The 15,541-nt window shown below is 41.5% G+C and overlaps 1 long non-coding RNA gene across 1 annotated transcript in view; it reads right to left on the bottom strand.

Moving 5' to 3' along the window:
* Window positions 1-3,257: 3,257 nt before the first annotated feature.
* Window positions 3,258-15,541, bottom strand: part of LOC138756139 (uncharacterized) — a 35,565-nt gene continuing 23,281 nt past the window's right edge. The window contains exons 2-3 of the long non-coding RNA XR_011352793.1: window positions 4,079-4,219; window positions 3,258-3,337 (exon numbers count right to left, since the gene is read on the bottom strand). This is a non-coding gene — a long non-coding RNA (uncharacterized lncRNA). The remainder of the gene's footprint in view (window positions 3,338-4,078; window positions 4,220-15,541) is intronic.

The raw sequence follows: 15,541 nt of genomic DNA, 5'->3' as shown, positions 1-15,541 counted from the left end.
GTTGTATCAAGGTCAAAGGACAATAGTGTTTTGCACCGTTACACCTTTACATTTTTCACTTAAGATTATTAAGAAAACACTTTAGCTAGTCACTTACAAGATTTTGTCTCCAGTGTATGGGTGAATGGTTGTATTTGGACCACAGTCTTCAATATGTCTATTGGCATGGTAGTCATAAAACCATTTTCAGTTGTAGTCTCAGTAATGTAGATGGCTGTGATAATAATTGGCAAATTGAATTATGCCTAAGGCACACAGAGGTCTTCGAGGCCATGATTGATATCTTTTAAATGTCAGATTTGATTCCTGAGATGGTGGTGCTTGAGTGTATCATGACCTCCAGACTCTATGATCTACAGGGTATTAGATTATAATTTACAGAATTAATATTATTGGTTTATTACCATCAAATCCAGTGTAGGAAAGATGTTTTGAAGACAATAATAGATGGTCTGCTCAGGAATACTGGGTCACTGAGTGCCAATTTCTTTTTGGTAGGAGTGGGTTTGACTCAGAATTAGGATTGTCAATTATACATGTTTGTAGTGAGTCTTTTTTGACTGTTTAAAATGGGATGCAAGCTTATTTTGTGTATATGGCAAATATTTCTGGAGATGGCAGTTGCTGACATCAGTTCTCATGTAGCACAGATTTAATACCTGCCCTGACAAATAGTAAATACGTCCATCTCGGTGCATTGTAAAGCACATGATGAACCTATCTTAACAGCAGGAAAAGCCAATCCTCTCCCTATTCTACACAACATCATTCTTCCCCAACATACACTATTCACAATTGTCTGCTTGCACTTTTAAGAGCTGAAGAAAAGTTTAGCTTGTAATTTTCCACCTGATTTGGAAATCTAAGGTGAAATTCAAATGTCTGTATGAATGCAAAATGTTCCCTCAGGTCCTGACCAGTTGATTTAATTATCATTTCAGAAGACGTCTGAGATGACCAGAAAGAGGAGGAGTTCAACACTGTAGGCTGCCTTTCTACTAGATTTCAAGAGAGAAGTGTTGGAGTCTCTCTAATCCTTCATGGGAGTTTAACTACCTCACATAGGAACAATGAGTTCAAGAGATACTCTAAAGAAGTGATCGCTAATAATTGGTAGATCTCCAGCCTCAGATCAAGGGCTAGATGTATCAGTAGAGGGAAGTTTATCTGTTCCTCCCAAGATAGAGAGCAGCAAGCAATGAGATTATGCAGATTGGCAGGGATAGTCTACTTCTCAATGGTTCAGGGAGTGAGTGATTGCATTTCTGTGGTTTTAAGAGCTCTACACAACTTGTTCTGCTTGGTTACAAATGTAAAGGGCTTTCACCTACTGCTTGCGTGATAATCCTCAAAGTATTTGGGAAGTAGTGGTCACAGTTGCACAGATGTGTTTTGTGCCATATCTGAGGTCTTGATCTTTAATGACCCTCTTCCACAATCATCCAGAGGCTGCGCTGATACATTGAAACGGGTGGTGAATTTCTTTGACCATGTCTGCCCTTAACAAGATTTGGTTCCAGTGATATTAGAATTGGTCTACATTTTCCAGGTCTTAACAGTTATTGTTGGATGACAGGGTATTCAGCAGTGGCAGAAGGAAAATCTTTGTCATGCGGATGTTGAGTATGAGGCTCATCCTCCTTGTATCCTTCAGCCAGATTTACTTGAAGCTTGACCTCTGAGCATGATGCAGCTGCTTTGCCAAAGGTTTGGGTCACCCTTATTCTGGTCTGCACTTACTGTGGGAGGGGATGGTAGTTGTTGAACACTTTATCATTAGTTTTGAGGATAAGTTCCATTTCAACAAGATACTTGTTGGAGATGAGATGCAGCTTTGTGGCAAGTGAGGTTGAACAAAGTATGGGATCATTGACAAAGCTTCATTTGACACTATTCTTCACTGATAATGATTCTGATATAGATCCTGTGGTTAATGGCAGGCTTGAGCAACATAATGGAGCATGTGTGAGATGGAGATGGATTTCCATGGCAGCTGAATTTGAAAAGGATATATTTATGGAAGGATCTTCTTGTTAGAGAAGCCAAGAGTCTCTTCATATGTGCTAGTTATATGTAACCCATGAATGTGCACAATTGGTAGCTCTGTGGGCTCCTTTGGGTTTTAACAGTCTTATTGTGAGGCACTGTCTGAAAAGACCTGCCTTTGTGGTGTCATTGAGATCCTTGCCACTGATCTTTTTACAACAAAGTATCCATCAACATTGATGCTTTGGGGCCAGGTTGTTGGAGATATTCTAGAGGTTGAGGTGGTGGGCAAACTAGCAGTTGTTAGTGCCTGTCACAGATTGACTAACGCAAATATCTTTGCATACCATTGGATGATGTTTGGTTGTGATATAATCTGGCTGGTATCACTGCTTGGCTGAGAGTGTGGCTAAGGCAGTTAATTCTTGTCTTTCTGATGATGCCAGATGTTGGCTATGAAGAAGCCACACTCTAAACATGAGAACCCCCAGTGAGCTTAGCCTTTCCCACTCCTTCCTTGCTGATCACACAGTGCCAGAGGATTGCATCCATACCTATCAAGTCAATGAAGTCACCCAGAAGATCAGTTTTGTTTTCATTTAGATCATAGCCCAGGGTAGTTTCAAGGTCAGAGTAAAAGTCCTCTTTGTCTTTTAATTGTCCATTTTGTGTGGGGTGGTCTCAGGAGCTAAAGGGCCAGAAGTCATTCATTAATCCTGGTAGATTAGTCATTGAGATGCCATTGCATACGATTCTTGAAGGCAAAGCTCACTCCATTTTCCCTTGTAAAAGGTCTGTTCATCCCCTTGTTCTTTAAACTATTTCCTGCCCTTAGAATAGGGCTGTCAGGCACAGGCATCTCATGGCCTTGGAAAAAATACCACAAATGCTATCTCCACAACATTCTCTAAATTATTTGAAAGGACAGTGTCCTTCCCAGGCCAATACCATATTCAGGCCCTTATTACAATCAGTCAACCACATTTGGGAGATAAGCTTGATACCATTCTCTCAATCTAGACATCCAAGTTCTGCTATGGCTTGAGATTACCAGGTGAACAGAGGAAAAGATTTAAGGATATGCTCAAAGCATCTTTGAAAATCCCAAATGGACATTTGAAATTCTCTGATTCATGGCTGCTCAAAGTAGAGAAGGAGCAGTTGAGGTAGATTGTGAACCTGGAGGCTTTAAATTGGGAGCACACAGAGTGTACACAGCTGATTAAGTTATACAAAATCTGATAAAGTGCATGACCTTATAAACCTCTTACCTGCCCTTTTGCCCCCTTCCTTTTCCATGTGCAAAACAGTTAGTGGTGTCCACATTGGCCACATCAGTCACCTTAGAATCCTGAAAAACATAGAGAAAGATGTCATTTTAAGGGACTGGCAAGAAAGAATTGCCAAATACAGCAGGAAATTACAATGTTATCTGTTGTTTGTGGCCCAGACTCTCTTCTGTCTTAACTATAACCTACTTTATGATCATTAATTTTCAACTATCACAGAGGACATTACGCAGGTTTTTGTGGGTCAAGATCAATGCCTGTTTCCCTAACTTAAGAATGGAGAATATTGTGGTGTAACATGGTACTGCGGGAATATCCAGGCATGACCTCACTGGGGTGGGCAGGCTGACCCACCTTCTGTATCTGTAGCCCCTCCCCATAAGATCCCCTAATAATATTTGAAAGCCCTAGTCTTCTGCCTCATACCTGTCTTGGACGTGAGCCAGCAGCATGTATAGGAATGTCTGGGTCTTCTGACCAATAAAGTCTTTGACTACCTGCTTCATGCCTGCGAGTGGTCATTGGACGCGCTACACATATTACCAAGTCCTCTTATAATGAGGTCAACAGAATAAGAAGGAAACAGGTTCATAAAAAGGTTCAAATGCCTGGACAAGTAGAGGGACTCAGTGCAGAGAGGATTACTAGCTTGTCATCACCTACTGCACCTTGCATAATCTAGCAATTATTCAGGAACAGAAATTGTCCTTTGCACCACAACAGAAGGAGGGAGAAAGAGAGGAGGAGGTAGAAAAGCAACATGTGGAAGATCAGAATGCAAGGTAGGTTTAACAAAATCTTACCTGCGTTCCAAAGATTCAATTATAAGGAGCGAATACAAGCTGCATTGCAAATAATTTAAGTTAAAGGACAATTTGACGTTTTAGTGACTTCTAGGAGAACTGTTATGCTAGATGGCGATGCACTTTTTTTTGTTCGGAAATCTGTCATTGAAAAATTAGAAACAGCCATTATGTCAATATAAAAGTAAGCTGTGTTGCTCTCACTATTTTGGTGAGACACAAGGCAATTTACGTCCATTTTGATTTATTGTGAAACGTAAGTGCAGGTCCTTCTGTTCAGAAGTCATTGAACTATTGCAGCATAGAAGGTCACATGATTCAACTAGCCTGTGACAGCCTTCTTTTAGCCCTCAAGCCAGTTTAATTCCCCCAGCTATACCCCATAGTCCTGATATTTGTTCCCTTTTAAACATTGATCGATTTCCTTTTAAAGTAAGACTACTTCCATACTCTTGCAATCAGTAAATTCCAGATCACATTTTCTTTTTGTGTGGGAAAAATGACTTATTCTATTGCCCTTCATTGTTTTGTATGACTATTAATGTGTGCCTTCTGGGTCATGATATGCTGCCTGTACACATCATATTTAGGCAGTTCAGACAGCTAAATGTCATTTCTCATGCAATGCTTCTCTGATGCCGATGATGTTGAAAACTGTGTCACAATGATCCACCTTGGCCCTGTTCCCAAATAACAAGTCACTTCAAATCTTTACCATACTTCAATGACAATATTGTGCTTTGGGATATTCTGATTGGGTTGAGAAAAGTGCAATGTGCATCCCTTTATTTAAATTTATTTGTTAACCACACTAAGGAGCCAAGTGCACAGCAACAGGATACTTGGTTTTATCCATCATCGATCCACACAGTGTATTACTAATCTCAATAATTCATGCATCCTCTAAATACTGATAGACACTAGAAACAATTTATTCTTATTTCCTCTTTAAAAGCTATTCCTGGCTAACATTCAATATCTTCTAACTTTTTGTGGTCAAAGGAGACCAACCATAGCATCTCCAATCATCCTGTGCCACTGACTTCCCACAGTACAGAATTTCTTTAAATTTATTCTTTAACCTCTTCATGGCCTTATTTTGGTTATTGGAACTAAACATAGTCTTTCATCTGTGACCTGATCAGTATTTCAGAGAAGTCCTATCAGCAAAGTAAAGATAAGATATGCATTGTAAAAGTGCTCTTTAATTTGTTCCACTACTTTCAAAGACTTTCAATTGTTCTGTCTCCCATTCAAAATTGTACCACTTAATTTATTTTGTTCTGATTGTCATGTATCACTCAGTAATGGTCTCTGTTAAACTTTACTTGTTTTGACAGCACATTTTGTCCTTGTTCTTCTGAACTCTGCCCCAACTCAACTTAGCGTCCACTATATTTTCAAGTCTTAAATTAATATTTTAAATTATTTGACTCTAATCTTTGGATCACTAGCTTTCCATTCTTACATTGCTCGAAAGATGAACAGCACATCTTCTGACTCAGCACATTTCAGCCTTCTGTGCTCCCTTTCAGCTGTCCTACATTCACATTACAAGCCTCTTCTAATTTGTAATATGTGTACAACATTTACACATTCTGCAGGATGACCTTTTGCTTCTTTGTCTCTACTTTGTTCATATTTGTTGGCTGGAACTGGATGTCACAGGCAAAGCAAGAGTTATCACTCTCCTTGGAGTGCTTTGATAGATTATTTAAGACTCAAACACACTGTTGAGTTTGTACTCATACAAAATGTGAACATTAGATTTCTTTCCTGAAGGGGATCATGAACAAAATTGTTTTTATGACAAGCTGGTAGTTTTATGGTGTCAGCCTTTAAGCCATATTTATTTAATCACTTGAATTTGAATTCCCAATTTGAAGGATATGAATTTTGTGTCCCTGGATACATTTTTGTACATTTGTCCATTAGCTTAACAATTTGGATGCAACATCTTTCACCTCAAACATTAAATCTGCTTCATTCTCCACAGATACTACCTGCCCTGTTTTCAGCATTTTCCAATTTAAACCCAGCATCTTTAGTTTTCATGATTTTCTTTGAACATAACCACAGTACTATCATACCCTAAATATTGTACCTTCTTTACCATTTTTGAGAAAGTTCATCAATTTGAAATGGCCACTCATTTCAACTACACAACTGCTTCTGGGAAAAAGGGAGAGTTGAATTGATGGGAATGCTTTTCTAGGGAGCTGGCATGAAACTGATGTATTAATTGGTCTCCTCTGTGTGACTACAAGTAAGTAAAGGACATTCACAAACTTTCAAATTCCTGCAGCCACTTTAGCTTTAGGATAAACATCATAAAATTGTAATTGTGGATAAAGATGTTGTTAAGTCTGTGGTCAAATAGAAGAATAGAAAGGTTGAATGTGATGGGAGTAATGTTCTGAGTTGCATCTATTTCAGTGCAAAGAGTATTGTAGGAATGGAAGATGAACTTTGAATTTGGATCAGCACATTGGAATATGACATTGTGGTGATTAATCAGACTTGGTTGAAGGAGGGGCGGGACTAGCAGCTCAAATGTTCCAGGGTTTTGTTGTTTTAGACATGAGAGAGAAGGAGGAATGAAAGGGGAAGGAGTTGCATTGATCATCAGGGAACATGTCATGGCAGTGCTCAGAAAGGACAGATTAGAGAGCTGATATCCTGAGGCTATATGGGTGGAACTGAAGAATGACAGAAGGATGACCATGTTAATGGGATAATATTATAGGGATTTGTTGTGCTTGGAAGAGTATCAGGTTCGGTGAGTTCAGAGCCAAATGAGTCTGGCCACAAGTGCTACGATCACAGGCAACTTTAATGAACCCACAGGAATCAATCAGGGGAGAACATCAAACGATACTCAATAATTATATCACTAAACAACTATACGTTCATTTACATTGGACCCAGGTTAGACTCCGATACCAGTGGCTGCCTATACTCTAAACACTCACACACATGTATCCACTCTACAGACAGGGACTTTCACACACACACACTCTCACTTCCCTGTGGTGGTGGTGATGGGGGTGGTGGGGGAAGGGGTGGGTACAGCTCTCTTCAAGCACTGATCTATCGCAGTACAATGGCTCAATTTAAGTGCAGTGCGCATCTTGCCCACGACATTTCCATCAATGTGCACAGTCATGACCTGGCATGGAGCGATGTCCAGGGTTTGGACCACAAGGTCTTGAGAGAGAATGTGCTATTTGTTGATGTTATATACAGTTCAGATCTGGGCACCTAGCCAATAATAATCCAAGGTAATTTAAATGAGGCAATGGCAAAGTGGGCACTGATGGATGGCGGGAGTCCAACCTTGATTGACAGATGATGTGACTTCTGAATAAGTTTCAGACAGGGAGGACATGTGATCACCTACAATTCACAATATTCTGGACAGGTAGGAAGGCCATTTGTTTCTCCCCAATCCACTTATAACATTCCGCCTTTTGGAATCACATCACTCTCCAATCACTACAAAGACAATCAATAATTGACTTCTATACAGTAAACTTTGTGTATATGTTTTAACTACATATATAAAACAAAAGAAAAGTGGGAGAAAAAAGTGAGGCAAACCAAGTGGATCAATATATAGACAAGAGCCTTCCAAATGCTGGACAAGGCACATAATCAAACTGAATGACAATGCCTCCCCAGCTTCCTGACACCCCCCTCCCACCCCCACCCCAAGCCAACCCTGACAAAACAGGGTTGTTGTGTTCCTGCTGGAGCAGGGTGCTGTGGAGAGCTACCCTCTCTTGACTTGTGCATTCAGTGCCTTGACTTCACATTTGGGAGCTCCAGAAGCACAGTACCCAATTGCGCGTCACCATGCTATTCTTTGATGAGGCAGGGGCAGGCCAGCAGGCTAACAACCTGGATATAGCCTTATCTCCTGTTTTACTGGGCTGTCGTCTGAAACCAGGATGCCGATGCTGCTCGCATTCCTTTTAAATGGGTGCCACAGGTGCCTGTGTTGGTTCCCTGTACAATAGCCAGGAGGAGTCAGGACTGAAAGTTGGCCAAATTAATAGTTTCAAATAAAAGCTCCTGAAACTCCCACCCTATAAGCTATTTTTTTTTGTTAATGGGATGGCTGGTGGGCACACTGTCATTGTCGAGTGGAAACAAAATATATACAATATTTCTTTGGTAGTATTTGATCTGTAACACTGTACTTATAAACTGTAACATTGTAACAGTGACCTGTAATTCCAATTCCCTGTAAGCTGCAGCACCCGGGGTAACCCTCCTGGGACCCAGGTGTGATTAGTGGAGCAAAGGTACCTCCAGCTCCTTTTAAGCTGAGGGGGGGATAGCCCCAGTAAATCACCAACCCAGTGATTTAAGGGGTATCCCGCCCCCGCGATGATGCGGTAAGTGATGCATCATGCAAATTAGTCTCCCCCGTTCCCCCCACCAGCTGTCAGTCTCTCTTCCAATGTCATTGCACTCCCCTGCCAACCCAGGGCAGCCGACCCCTCTGCCCCCATGGTAGTGTCCCCTCTCCTCTCTCCCCTACGACAGCCAACCCCTCTCCTCTACCCCCCCCCCCCCACCCCCACCACGGCAGCGACCCTTCTCTCCTCCCGATCACCACAGACACTTCAGCTAGGGTTTTCCTGTGATGCCAGTGCGCAAGTGCTGGCATCACAGGAGTAACCAGGTCAGGCATTTTGCTGTTCATGCCACTGGTCAATGCATCATGGGTAAGTTTAACTTTTAACTGTGTTCCCTGACTACCTCCAAGGTAGGGCAGGGACCTGCTTGACTTTGGTCAACGCTGACCAGGTCAGACCCTTTCAAGCTCCCTTGTGAATGGGGTACTAACTGGGCAAATTGCCTGGTCAACCCCATTTTACAAGGCAGTTTGAAAGCACCTATTATTAACACAGCTCAGGGGGCAATTAAAGAGAGAGAGAAAAATTTAAAAAAAAAGAAAAGATCCATTACAAAAGTTGCACTCAGAATGTGCATAACAAAAGATGCTGCCTTGTTGAGCTCAAGTGTCCAATGATGAGTTTCCATGGCAACAGCTGTCATATGTTTGCTTCAAAGTTATGTACATAATAAGTGACAACAGGTCATTGCTGGTTAGACAGAATGGTGTGATGGCAGGTAGTCTGTGAAGACCAGTGTGGGGATTCACAGCTTTCAGTTGTGATGAAGTGGACTTTGCCCTGCAGGGTGGGTGGGTGTAATTTCTTCACTCCCTCTTGGAGAGTTTGTAAGTATGGTGACATGATAATGCAGTTACTCCTGGGAACACAACCCACTGGATGCTTCGTGGTCCCTGAGTAACTGCATCCCCCTTTCTGGGTGGTCCCAGAAAGATAGTCTGATAGTATGGCTCCTCAGGGTCCTGAAGGTCAACAACCTCATCTAACTTTTGCTGTACCGATGTGGCCAAATGTCTAGAAAGCGGGGACCGCCCTGTGCTGTGGGGACTGAATTAAGATGGTCCACCACTTCTTGCAGCATGCTGAGACAACCCTTGTGTGAGTTGTTAGGCATCAGCATGCATATTGTTTGTTTGATAAGACAGTTCATTTGCTCTACTAATCCTGATGTTTGTGGGTGGAAGGGGATGTGCAACAGCCATGAGATTCCAGGTTCTGTTGCCCAGTTTTGTACCTTAGACTCATAAAGTGTGAGCCCTGATTGGACTGTACCTCCCATTTATGTTCCATAAATGCAGGAGAGGTATTTCAGGCCCCGAATGGTATTGTCCTGGTTGGCCCACTCACAGGGTACTGCCACCAGGATGACAGAGTAGGTGTCCACCATATGATGGCCTTTTTCTCTTCTTTTAGTGTGGGAGAGGACTGACATAGCCTACTTGCCAGACTTGGCCCTCTACCATGCCGCAATGATTGTGCCCCAGTGTCCCTGCCAGCCGGCCTGTGGTTCAATCCTACTGTCATGTTGGGCAATTTTCTACCATTGTCTTGGGTGCCTAATCTTGGGTTAATGCCAACCCTAAACCCTCTGCCCACTATCACGTTCTGTCGGACCCCAGGTATCTGTGCTTTCTGTGGACAATGTTGTCATGGCATCAGAGTCTACATTTTTAGAGCAGATAGAGGCTATGCTGCACCATCCACAGGAGCATTGTGGATGGCCTCCACTGTAGCCCTGTCAATGTGGGATCCATGTGGTGGACTGTGAGCACCCTCTACCCAGCCTGCTCCCAGATGTATAATACCTCCCATGCTGCTGACCCCATAGTGGGTAATTGTAGTCCTCCCATCCTGTGTCATGCCAATGAGGCATCCAAACCACCATCCTATTCGCCACTGCCTATGAGTCAGTGTGGATAGGCAGCAGACCTGTCATTGATTTGATTGCAAGTGCTACTGCAGCCAATTCCATGACCTGACTGGATCCCTCATCCTCTCTTGAGAGAGGGTCTTAATGCTACCTGGGTGGAGCACTGCCACTCACCATAGGTACTTCCTGTTTTTCCAACAACGTGAAACAAGCGTGAAACACGCTTGCTGCTGTTCTTTGGTGATGGAATCGAACAGCTGACTCCAAGATACAGGAGAGGAATTGAAGGGAGGGATTGGATGGAGATCTTGATGCTCCAAGAGGGACATAACTTTTTCATGTAGACTAATGACCACTTCTGGCCCTGCATCTGAATGGTCAGCAAAATACCAATGTCACTTGGCAATGGAGGAATTCTGCACGCGTCCCTCCTTGTGTTTTGGACATGCCCCAGCCTTGAACAGAACCAGAACTATCAATAAAAGAATTATATAAGAAATTGAAGGAATATGGAGAAGTGTCGGGTTACAAGATAAATGTAAATAAAAGTGAAGCAATGCCTATGAATAATGCAGATTTCTCAAAATTTAAGAAGGAATCTCCATTCAGATGGCAAATGCAGGCAATAAGATACCTAGGTGTACAAATAAACAAAAATCTAGGCCAATTATATAAACTCAATTATAATCCACTAATGAAAAAATTACAGGACGATTTGAGCATTGGAAAGATCTACCACTAACACTGATAGGAAGGATAAACTGTATTAAAATGAACATTTTTCCAAGGATATTATACTTATTTCAGGCACTGCCAATACAACTGACAGAAAAATTCTTCAAAGAGTTAAAGAAAATAATAAGGAAATTTTTATGGAGAGGGGGGAAACCGAGGATAGCACTAGATAAATTGACAGAATGGTATAAACAATTGCCAAACTTTAAAAATTATTATAGAGCCGCACAATTAAGATACCTATCAGATTTTTATCAAACAAGGGAAAAACCAGACTGGACGAGATTAGAATTAGATAAAATAGGGGAAAAGATACCTGAACACATATTATATAAATGGGACGAAAAATTGATACAACATAGAACTTCTCCAGTATTACATCATCTCCTCAATATTTGGAAGAAGATCCATGTAGAAAGAAATAAAACAAATTATCAATTACCAAAACTAATATTGACGCAAAATAAGCTACTCCCTTTTACAATAGACAACCTTTCCTTTAGAGAATGGGAAAAAAAAGGGATTAAAAGAATAGAAAATTGTTTTTCAGGAAGTAGATTCTTATCCTTTGAACAAATGAGAGATAAGTACAATATAACTGGAGATACAGCGCTGGCATATTACCAACTGAGATCCTACTTGAAGGATAAATTAGGAAGCAATCTGAGTTTACCACAGGGAAGTAACCTTGAATATGTGATTACAGATACAATGTTAATCAAAAGATTTATAACAAATATGTATATTAAACTGCAAGAAAAGGAGAATGAGGAAACAAATGGTAAAACTAAACAAAAATGGGAACAAGATTTAAATATAAAGATAAAAAAGGAAACATGGGAGAAATTATGTTCTGGAAAGATGAGAAATACAATAAATACGAGGCTACGTATGATACAATTTAATTGGTTACACAGACTATACATTACACCGCAAAAGTTAAATAAATGGGACCCAACAGTATCTGATAGATGTTTTCGATGTAAAAAAGAAAGGGGAACAACAATTCATGCAATCTGGACATGTGAGAGAGTAGAAAAATTTTGGGATGATCTCAATCAGATATTAAATAAAATAACAGAAAACAATATACCAAAGAATCCAGAGATCTTTCTCCTAAGTAACATAAAAAACAAAGAATTTGGAATTGATTTGGAGGATGCACAAAAAAGATTTGTTAAGATAGCCCTAGCTGTACCAAAAAAATGTATTATGTCAACCTGGAAATTGGAAGATAATTTGAAAATACAACAATGGTATATAGAAATGAATAAATGTATTCCATTAGAAAAAATAACATATAGTTTAAGAAATAATATTGAAATATTCGAACAAGTATGGGAGCCTTACATTAAATACAATAGCAAAAACCTACCGGGGACAAACATTACCTAAGTTGATGGAAGGAGAAGGAAAGAAAAGAATGGACTCTGTAGAATTTCTGGTGTATTTTTGTTGAATGACAACATTGTCTGACTGAATTAATGCAACCTAGATTGTATACCTAAAATGGATGAGGGGGGGGGGGGTGGGGGGTGGCTTGGGAGGAGGGAGGGGGTGGGGGAGAAAAAGTCACTGTAAATGTGTGAAAAAGAAAAAGTGTATATCATTGCTATTGTGATTTATGGTGTGAAAAAAAAAATTAAAAAAAAATAAAAAAAAAGAAAAATACTGGAGAGATGTTTTCCAAACCTTGTCCTTATTCCTTCATTTAAATCTTAAACCTAACCTTCTGGTTGATCTCTTTGGTACCACTGGAGAGGATGACTCCAATTAAATCTTGGGTTCTGTCTGTTGCCTCTCTTTTGGGCAGATGAGTGATATTACTGAAATAGAGGGACACTGCCCCGCCCACCCATGTTCAGTGACTGAGGGATATTATGCCTGGTTTAAATCTAGAAAAGATTCACTATTCTGTTAGTAATTTAGATACAAGATTTCAAAACCTGTGGGGACCTTCCCTGAATGACTTTCAGAACCTCTAGTTTTTTTTTTAATTAAACCTGTCTTCCAATACTATTACTCCAGGTATAAAATATACTTTAATTATAGAACTTCAGCTTGGTAACAGACTCAAGTGAGGGGGAGAAAATGAAAATATAATATTCAGGTTAAAATTGTAAGATGTTCTGGTACCTTATAGATGTCAATGAAGTCAAGTCAAGTCATCTTTATCATTCATACCATGCTTGCATGGTAAAGATGAGATAGCATTTCTCCAGGACCACAGATCATATTTCCATAAATATGTTAGAATAGAAGTTAAACACTTTGAATTATTAAAATATTAAGATACAGTAAACATCCAAAGTAAACTATCCACATATGTTCTGGGAATTCAGGAGCCTGATTGGTTTGGGGGAAAAAAAATACCATTGCCCAATCTGGTTGTAAGGACCTGAGTGCTATGCTACCTCCTACCAGTTGGCAGAAGGGAGAACAGTTTAGATGAGGGGTGTGTGGAGTCCTTCACAATGTTTATTGCCTTTTCCATGCATTGAGCATTGTAGATGTCCTTCATGATAGGAATAGAGTCCCCAATATTTTCTTCCGCTGATTTCATTATCCTCTGCAGCGTAATGTGGTTCAAGGAGGTACGACTACCAAACCGGGCAGTGATGCAGTTGCACAGGATGCTCTCGATACATCCTCTGTAGAATGTAGTGAGGATGGAGGGTGAGAGATGAACTTTCCTCAGCCTTCGAAGGAATTTTCTGTACATATCTGTTTATTTATGTAAAACTTAATTGAAAATATTTAGAAAGAAAAAAAATGCAGAAACACTGCGCTTGTCCCTCCTTGTGGGTGGCATCAGAATATGTGATCCACCACGTCATGGGCAGGTGTGGCCAGCAGTTAATGGTCTTGTTAGCTGTTTTGTGCTCCTGGGTGAGGAGAGCCAAATTTCACACCAGGAGCTGGCATTTGAAGGAGGTGTAGCAGGAGGTGGGCTCAGGTAGGGTTATCATCCAAAAGCTGAGTGGAACTCTGCGGCCATTGATCTTTTTTTTGCCAGAGGCTCCACTCAGCTGTTCTTCTGCAGCAGAGATCTGGAGTTCAAAGAGGACTCCAGTCTGTTGGGAGGCTAATGGCAGCGCCTACTCCATAGCTTGTTTTGACACCTGCTATTCAGGGTCTCAGTGAAATGTACTCTTCTTCCTGGAGATGGCATACAGAGATAAGATGGGGGATGTGCTTCCGCCAGAAGCTGGAAAGGCTGACAAAACTGTGTTTCGGCATCTTTGGTTGGCACTGCACTATTCAAAATTTTACTTGCAGTGTCTCTGGGATATCCCTCTGGCTTGAGTGCCACTGGATTCCCAGGAAGTGGACTGTCTGGCTGGAACCTTGTATTTTCTCCTGATTAATAGCCCAACCAGGATTGTGGAGCGCAGAGATGAGGGAGTCCTGTGCCTGTGCTACTCCCCCCTCCGTGGGGCCCTGGTTGAGGATGTCATTGATGCATCACTTTTTTAAAAATGTGGGCTATTAACCTGTGGGAGAGGGAGGGACTGTGGACAATACCCCTGGGGTAGGTGGCAAAAGGTGAATTGTGTACCACCCCAGGTGAAAGCCAACTGATCATGGGAGTTGGGGCTTAAGGGGAAAGAAAAGAATTCATTGGCGAGGTTGATCATGGCAAACGAGGGCTTGTTATCCCTGCCCACGATATCTTTGAACAGTGACCACGTCAGGAAAAGCTGCAGTGAGGAGGAGGGGGTGGAATTTGTTCACTTTGCAATAGTCAATGATCATGCACCACATGCCAATAGACAATTGACAATACATACCTAACTTTCTATCGTTTTGATAGGATGTATACACTGGAACATTAATTTCCCAATCCTGTCCCTCCTGCACCCATGTCTCCGTTACTCCGATAACATCATATCCTCCAATGTCCATTTGTGCCTCAAGCTCATCCATTTCATTCCTTTTACTCCGGGCCAATTTTCTTGTGGACAGGCCAGAATGGACGGTCATAAGGGGACATGGTGGGTCTTATCACCTCCTCATGGAGGGGGACATCAATCACTTCCACAATCTCTTCATTGCCTCCCAGCACCCAATACTGGTGGGTGCAGTCTACCTGGGGTTGGGGGGGTGAGGAATGACAAGGGGACTCCATCCGACTCTTCCAACAAAAATGGTTGCCCTGGGGATCCCAAATGTAAATTTTCCCTTGCTGGCTCACAGTGACTGCCCCTTGAGTATATTCATTCTGAGAATGCACTTGCTACCACAAGGGACAGGACAGGGAGGTTCATTGCTGATGGAGATACAGAGAGCGACTCTTCTGACAGAGAGGATGGAGCTGTCTCCTAGCCCCCTCTATACTAATCTTGGGCACCCTCCACCCCTCAGGATTTCCAGGAATAATTGTGTGTTCCGGCCCCGGTGTCAATCAGCGCCATCCAGCACTGCATATTTCCC

The sequence above is a fragment of the Narcine bancroftii genome, chromosome 3, assembly GCF_036971445.1.
Source record: "Narcine bancroftii isolate sNarBan1 chromosome 3, sNarBan1.hap1, whole genome shotgun sequence".
NCBI lineage: Eukaryota > Metazoa > Chordata > Chondrichthyes > Torpediniformes > Narcinidae > Narcine > Narcine bancroftii.
This window is presented reverse-complemented; position numbering and strand designations above follow the sequence as displayed.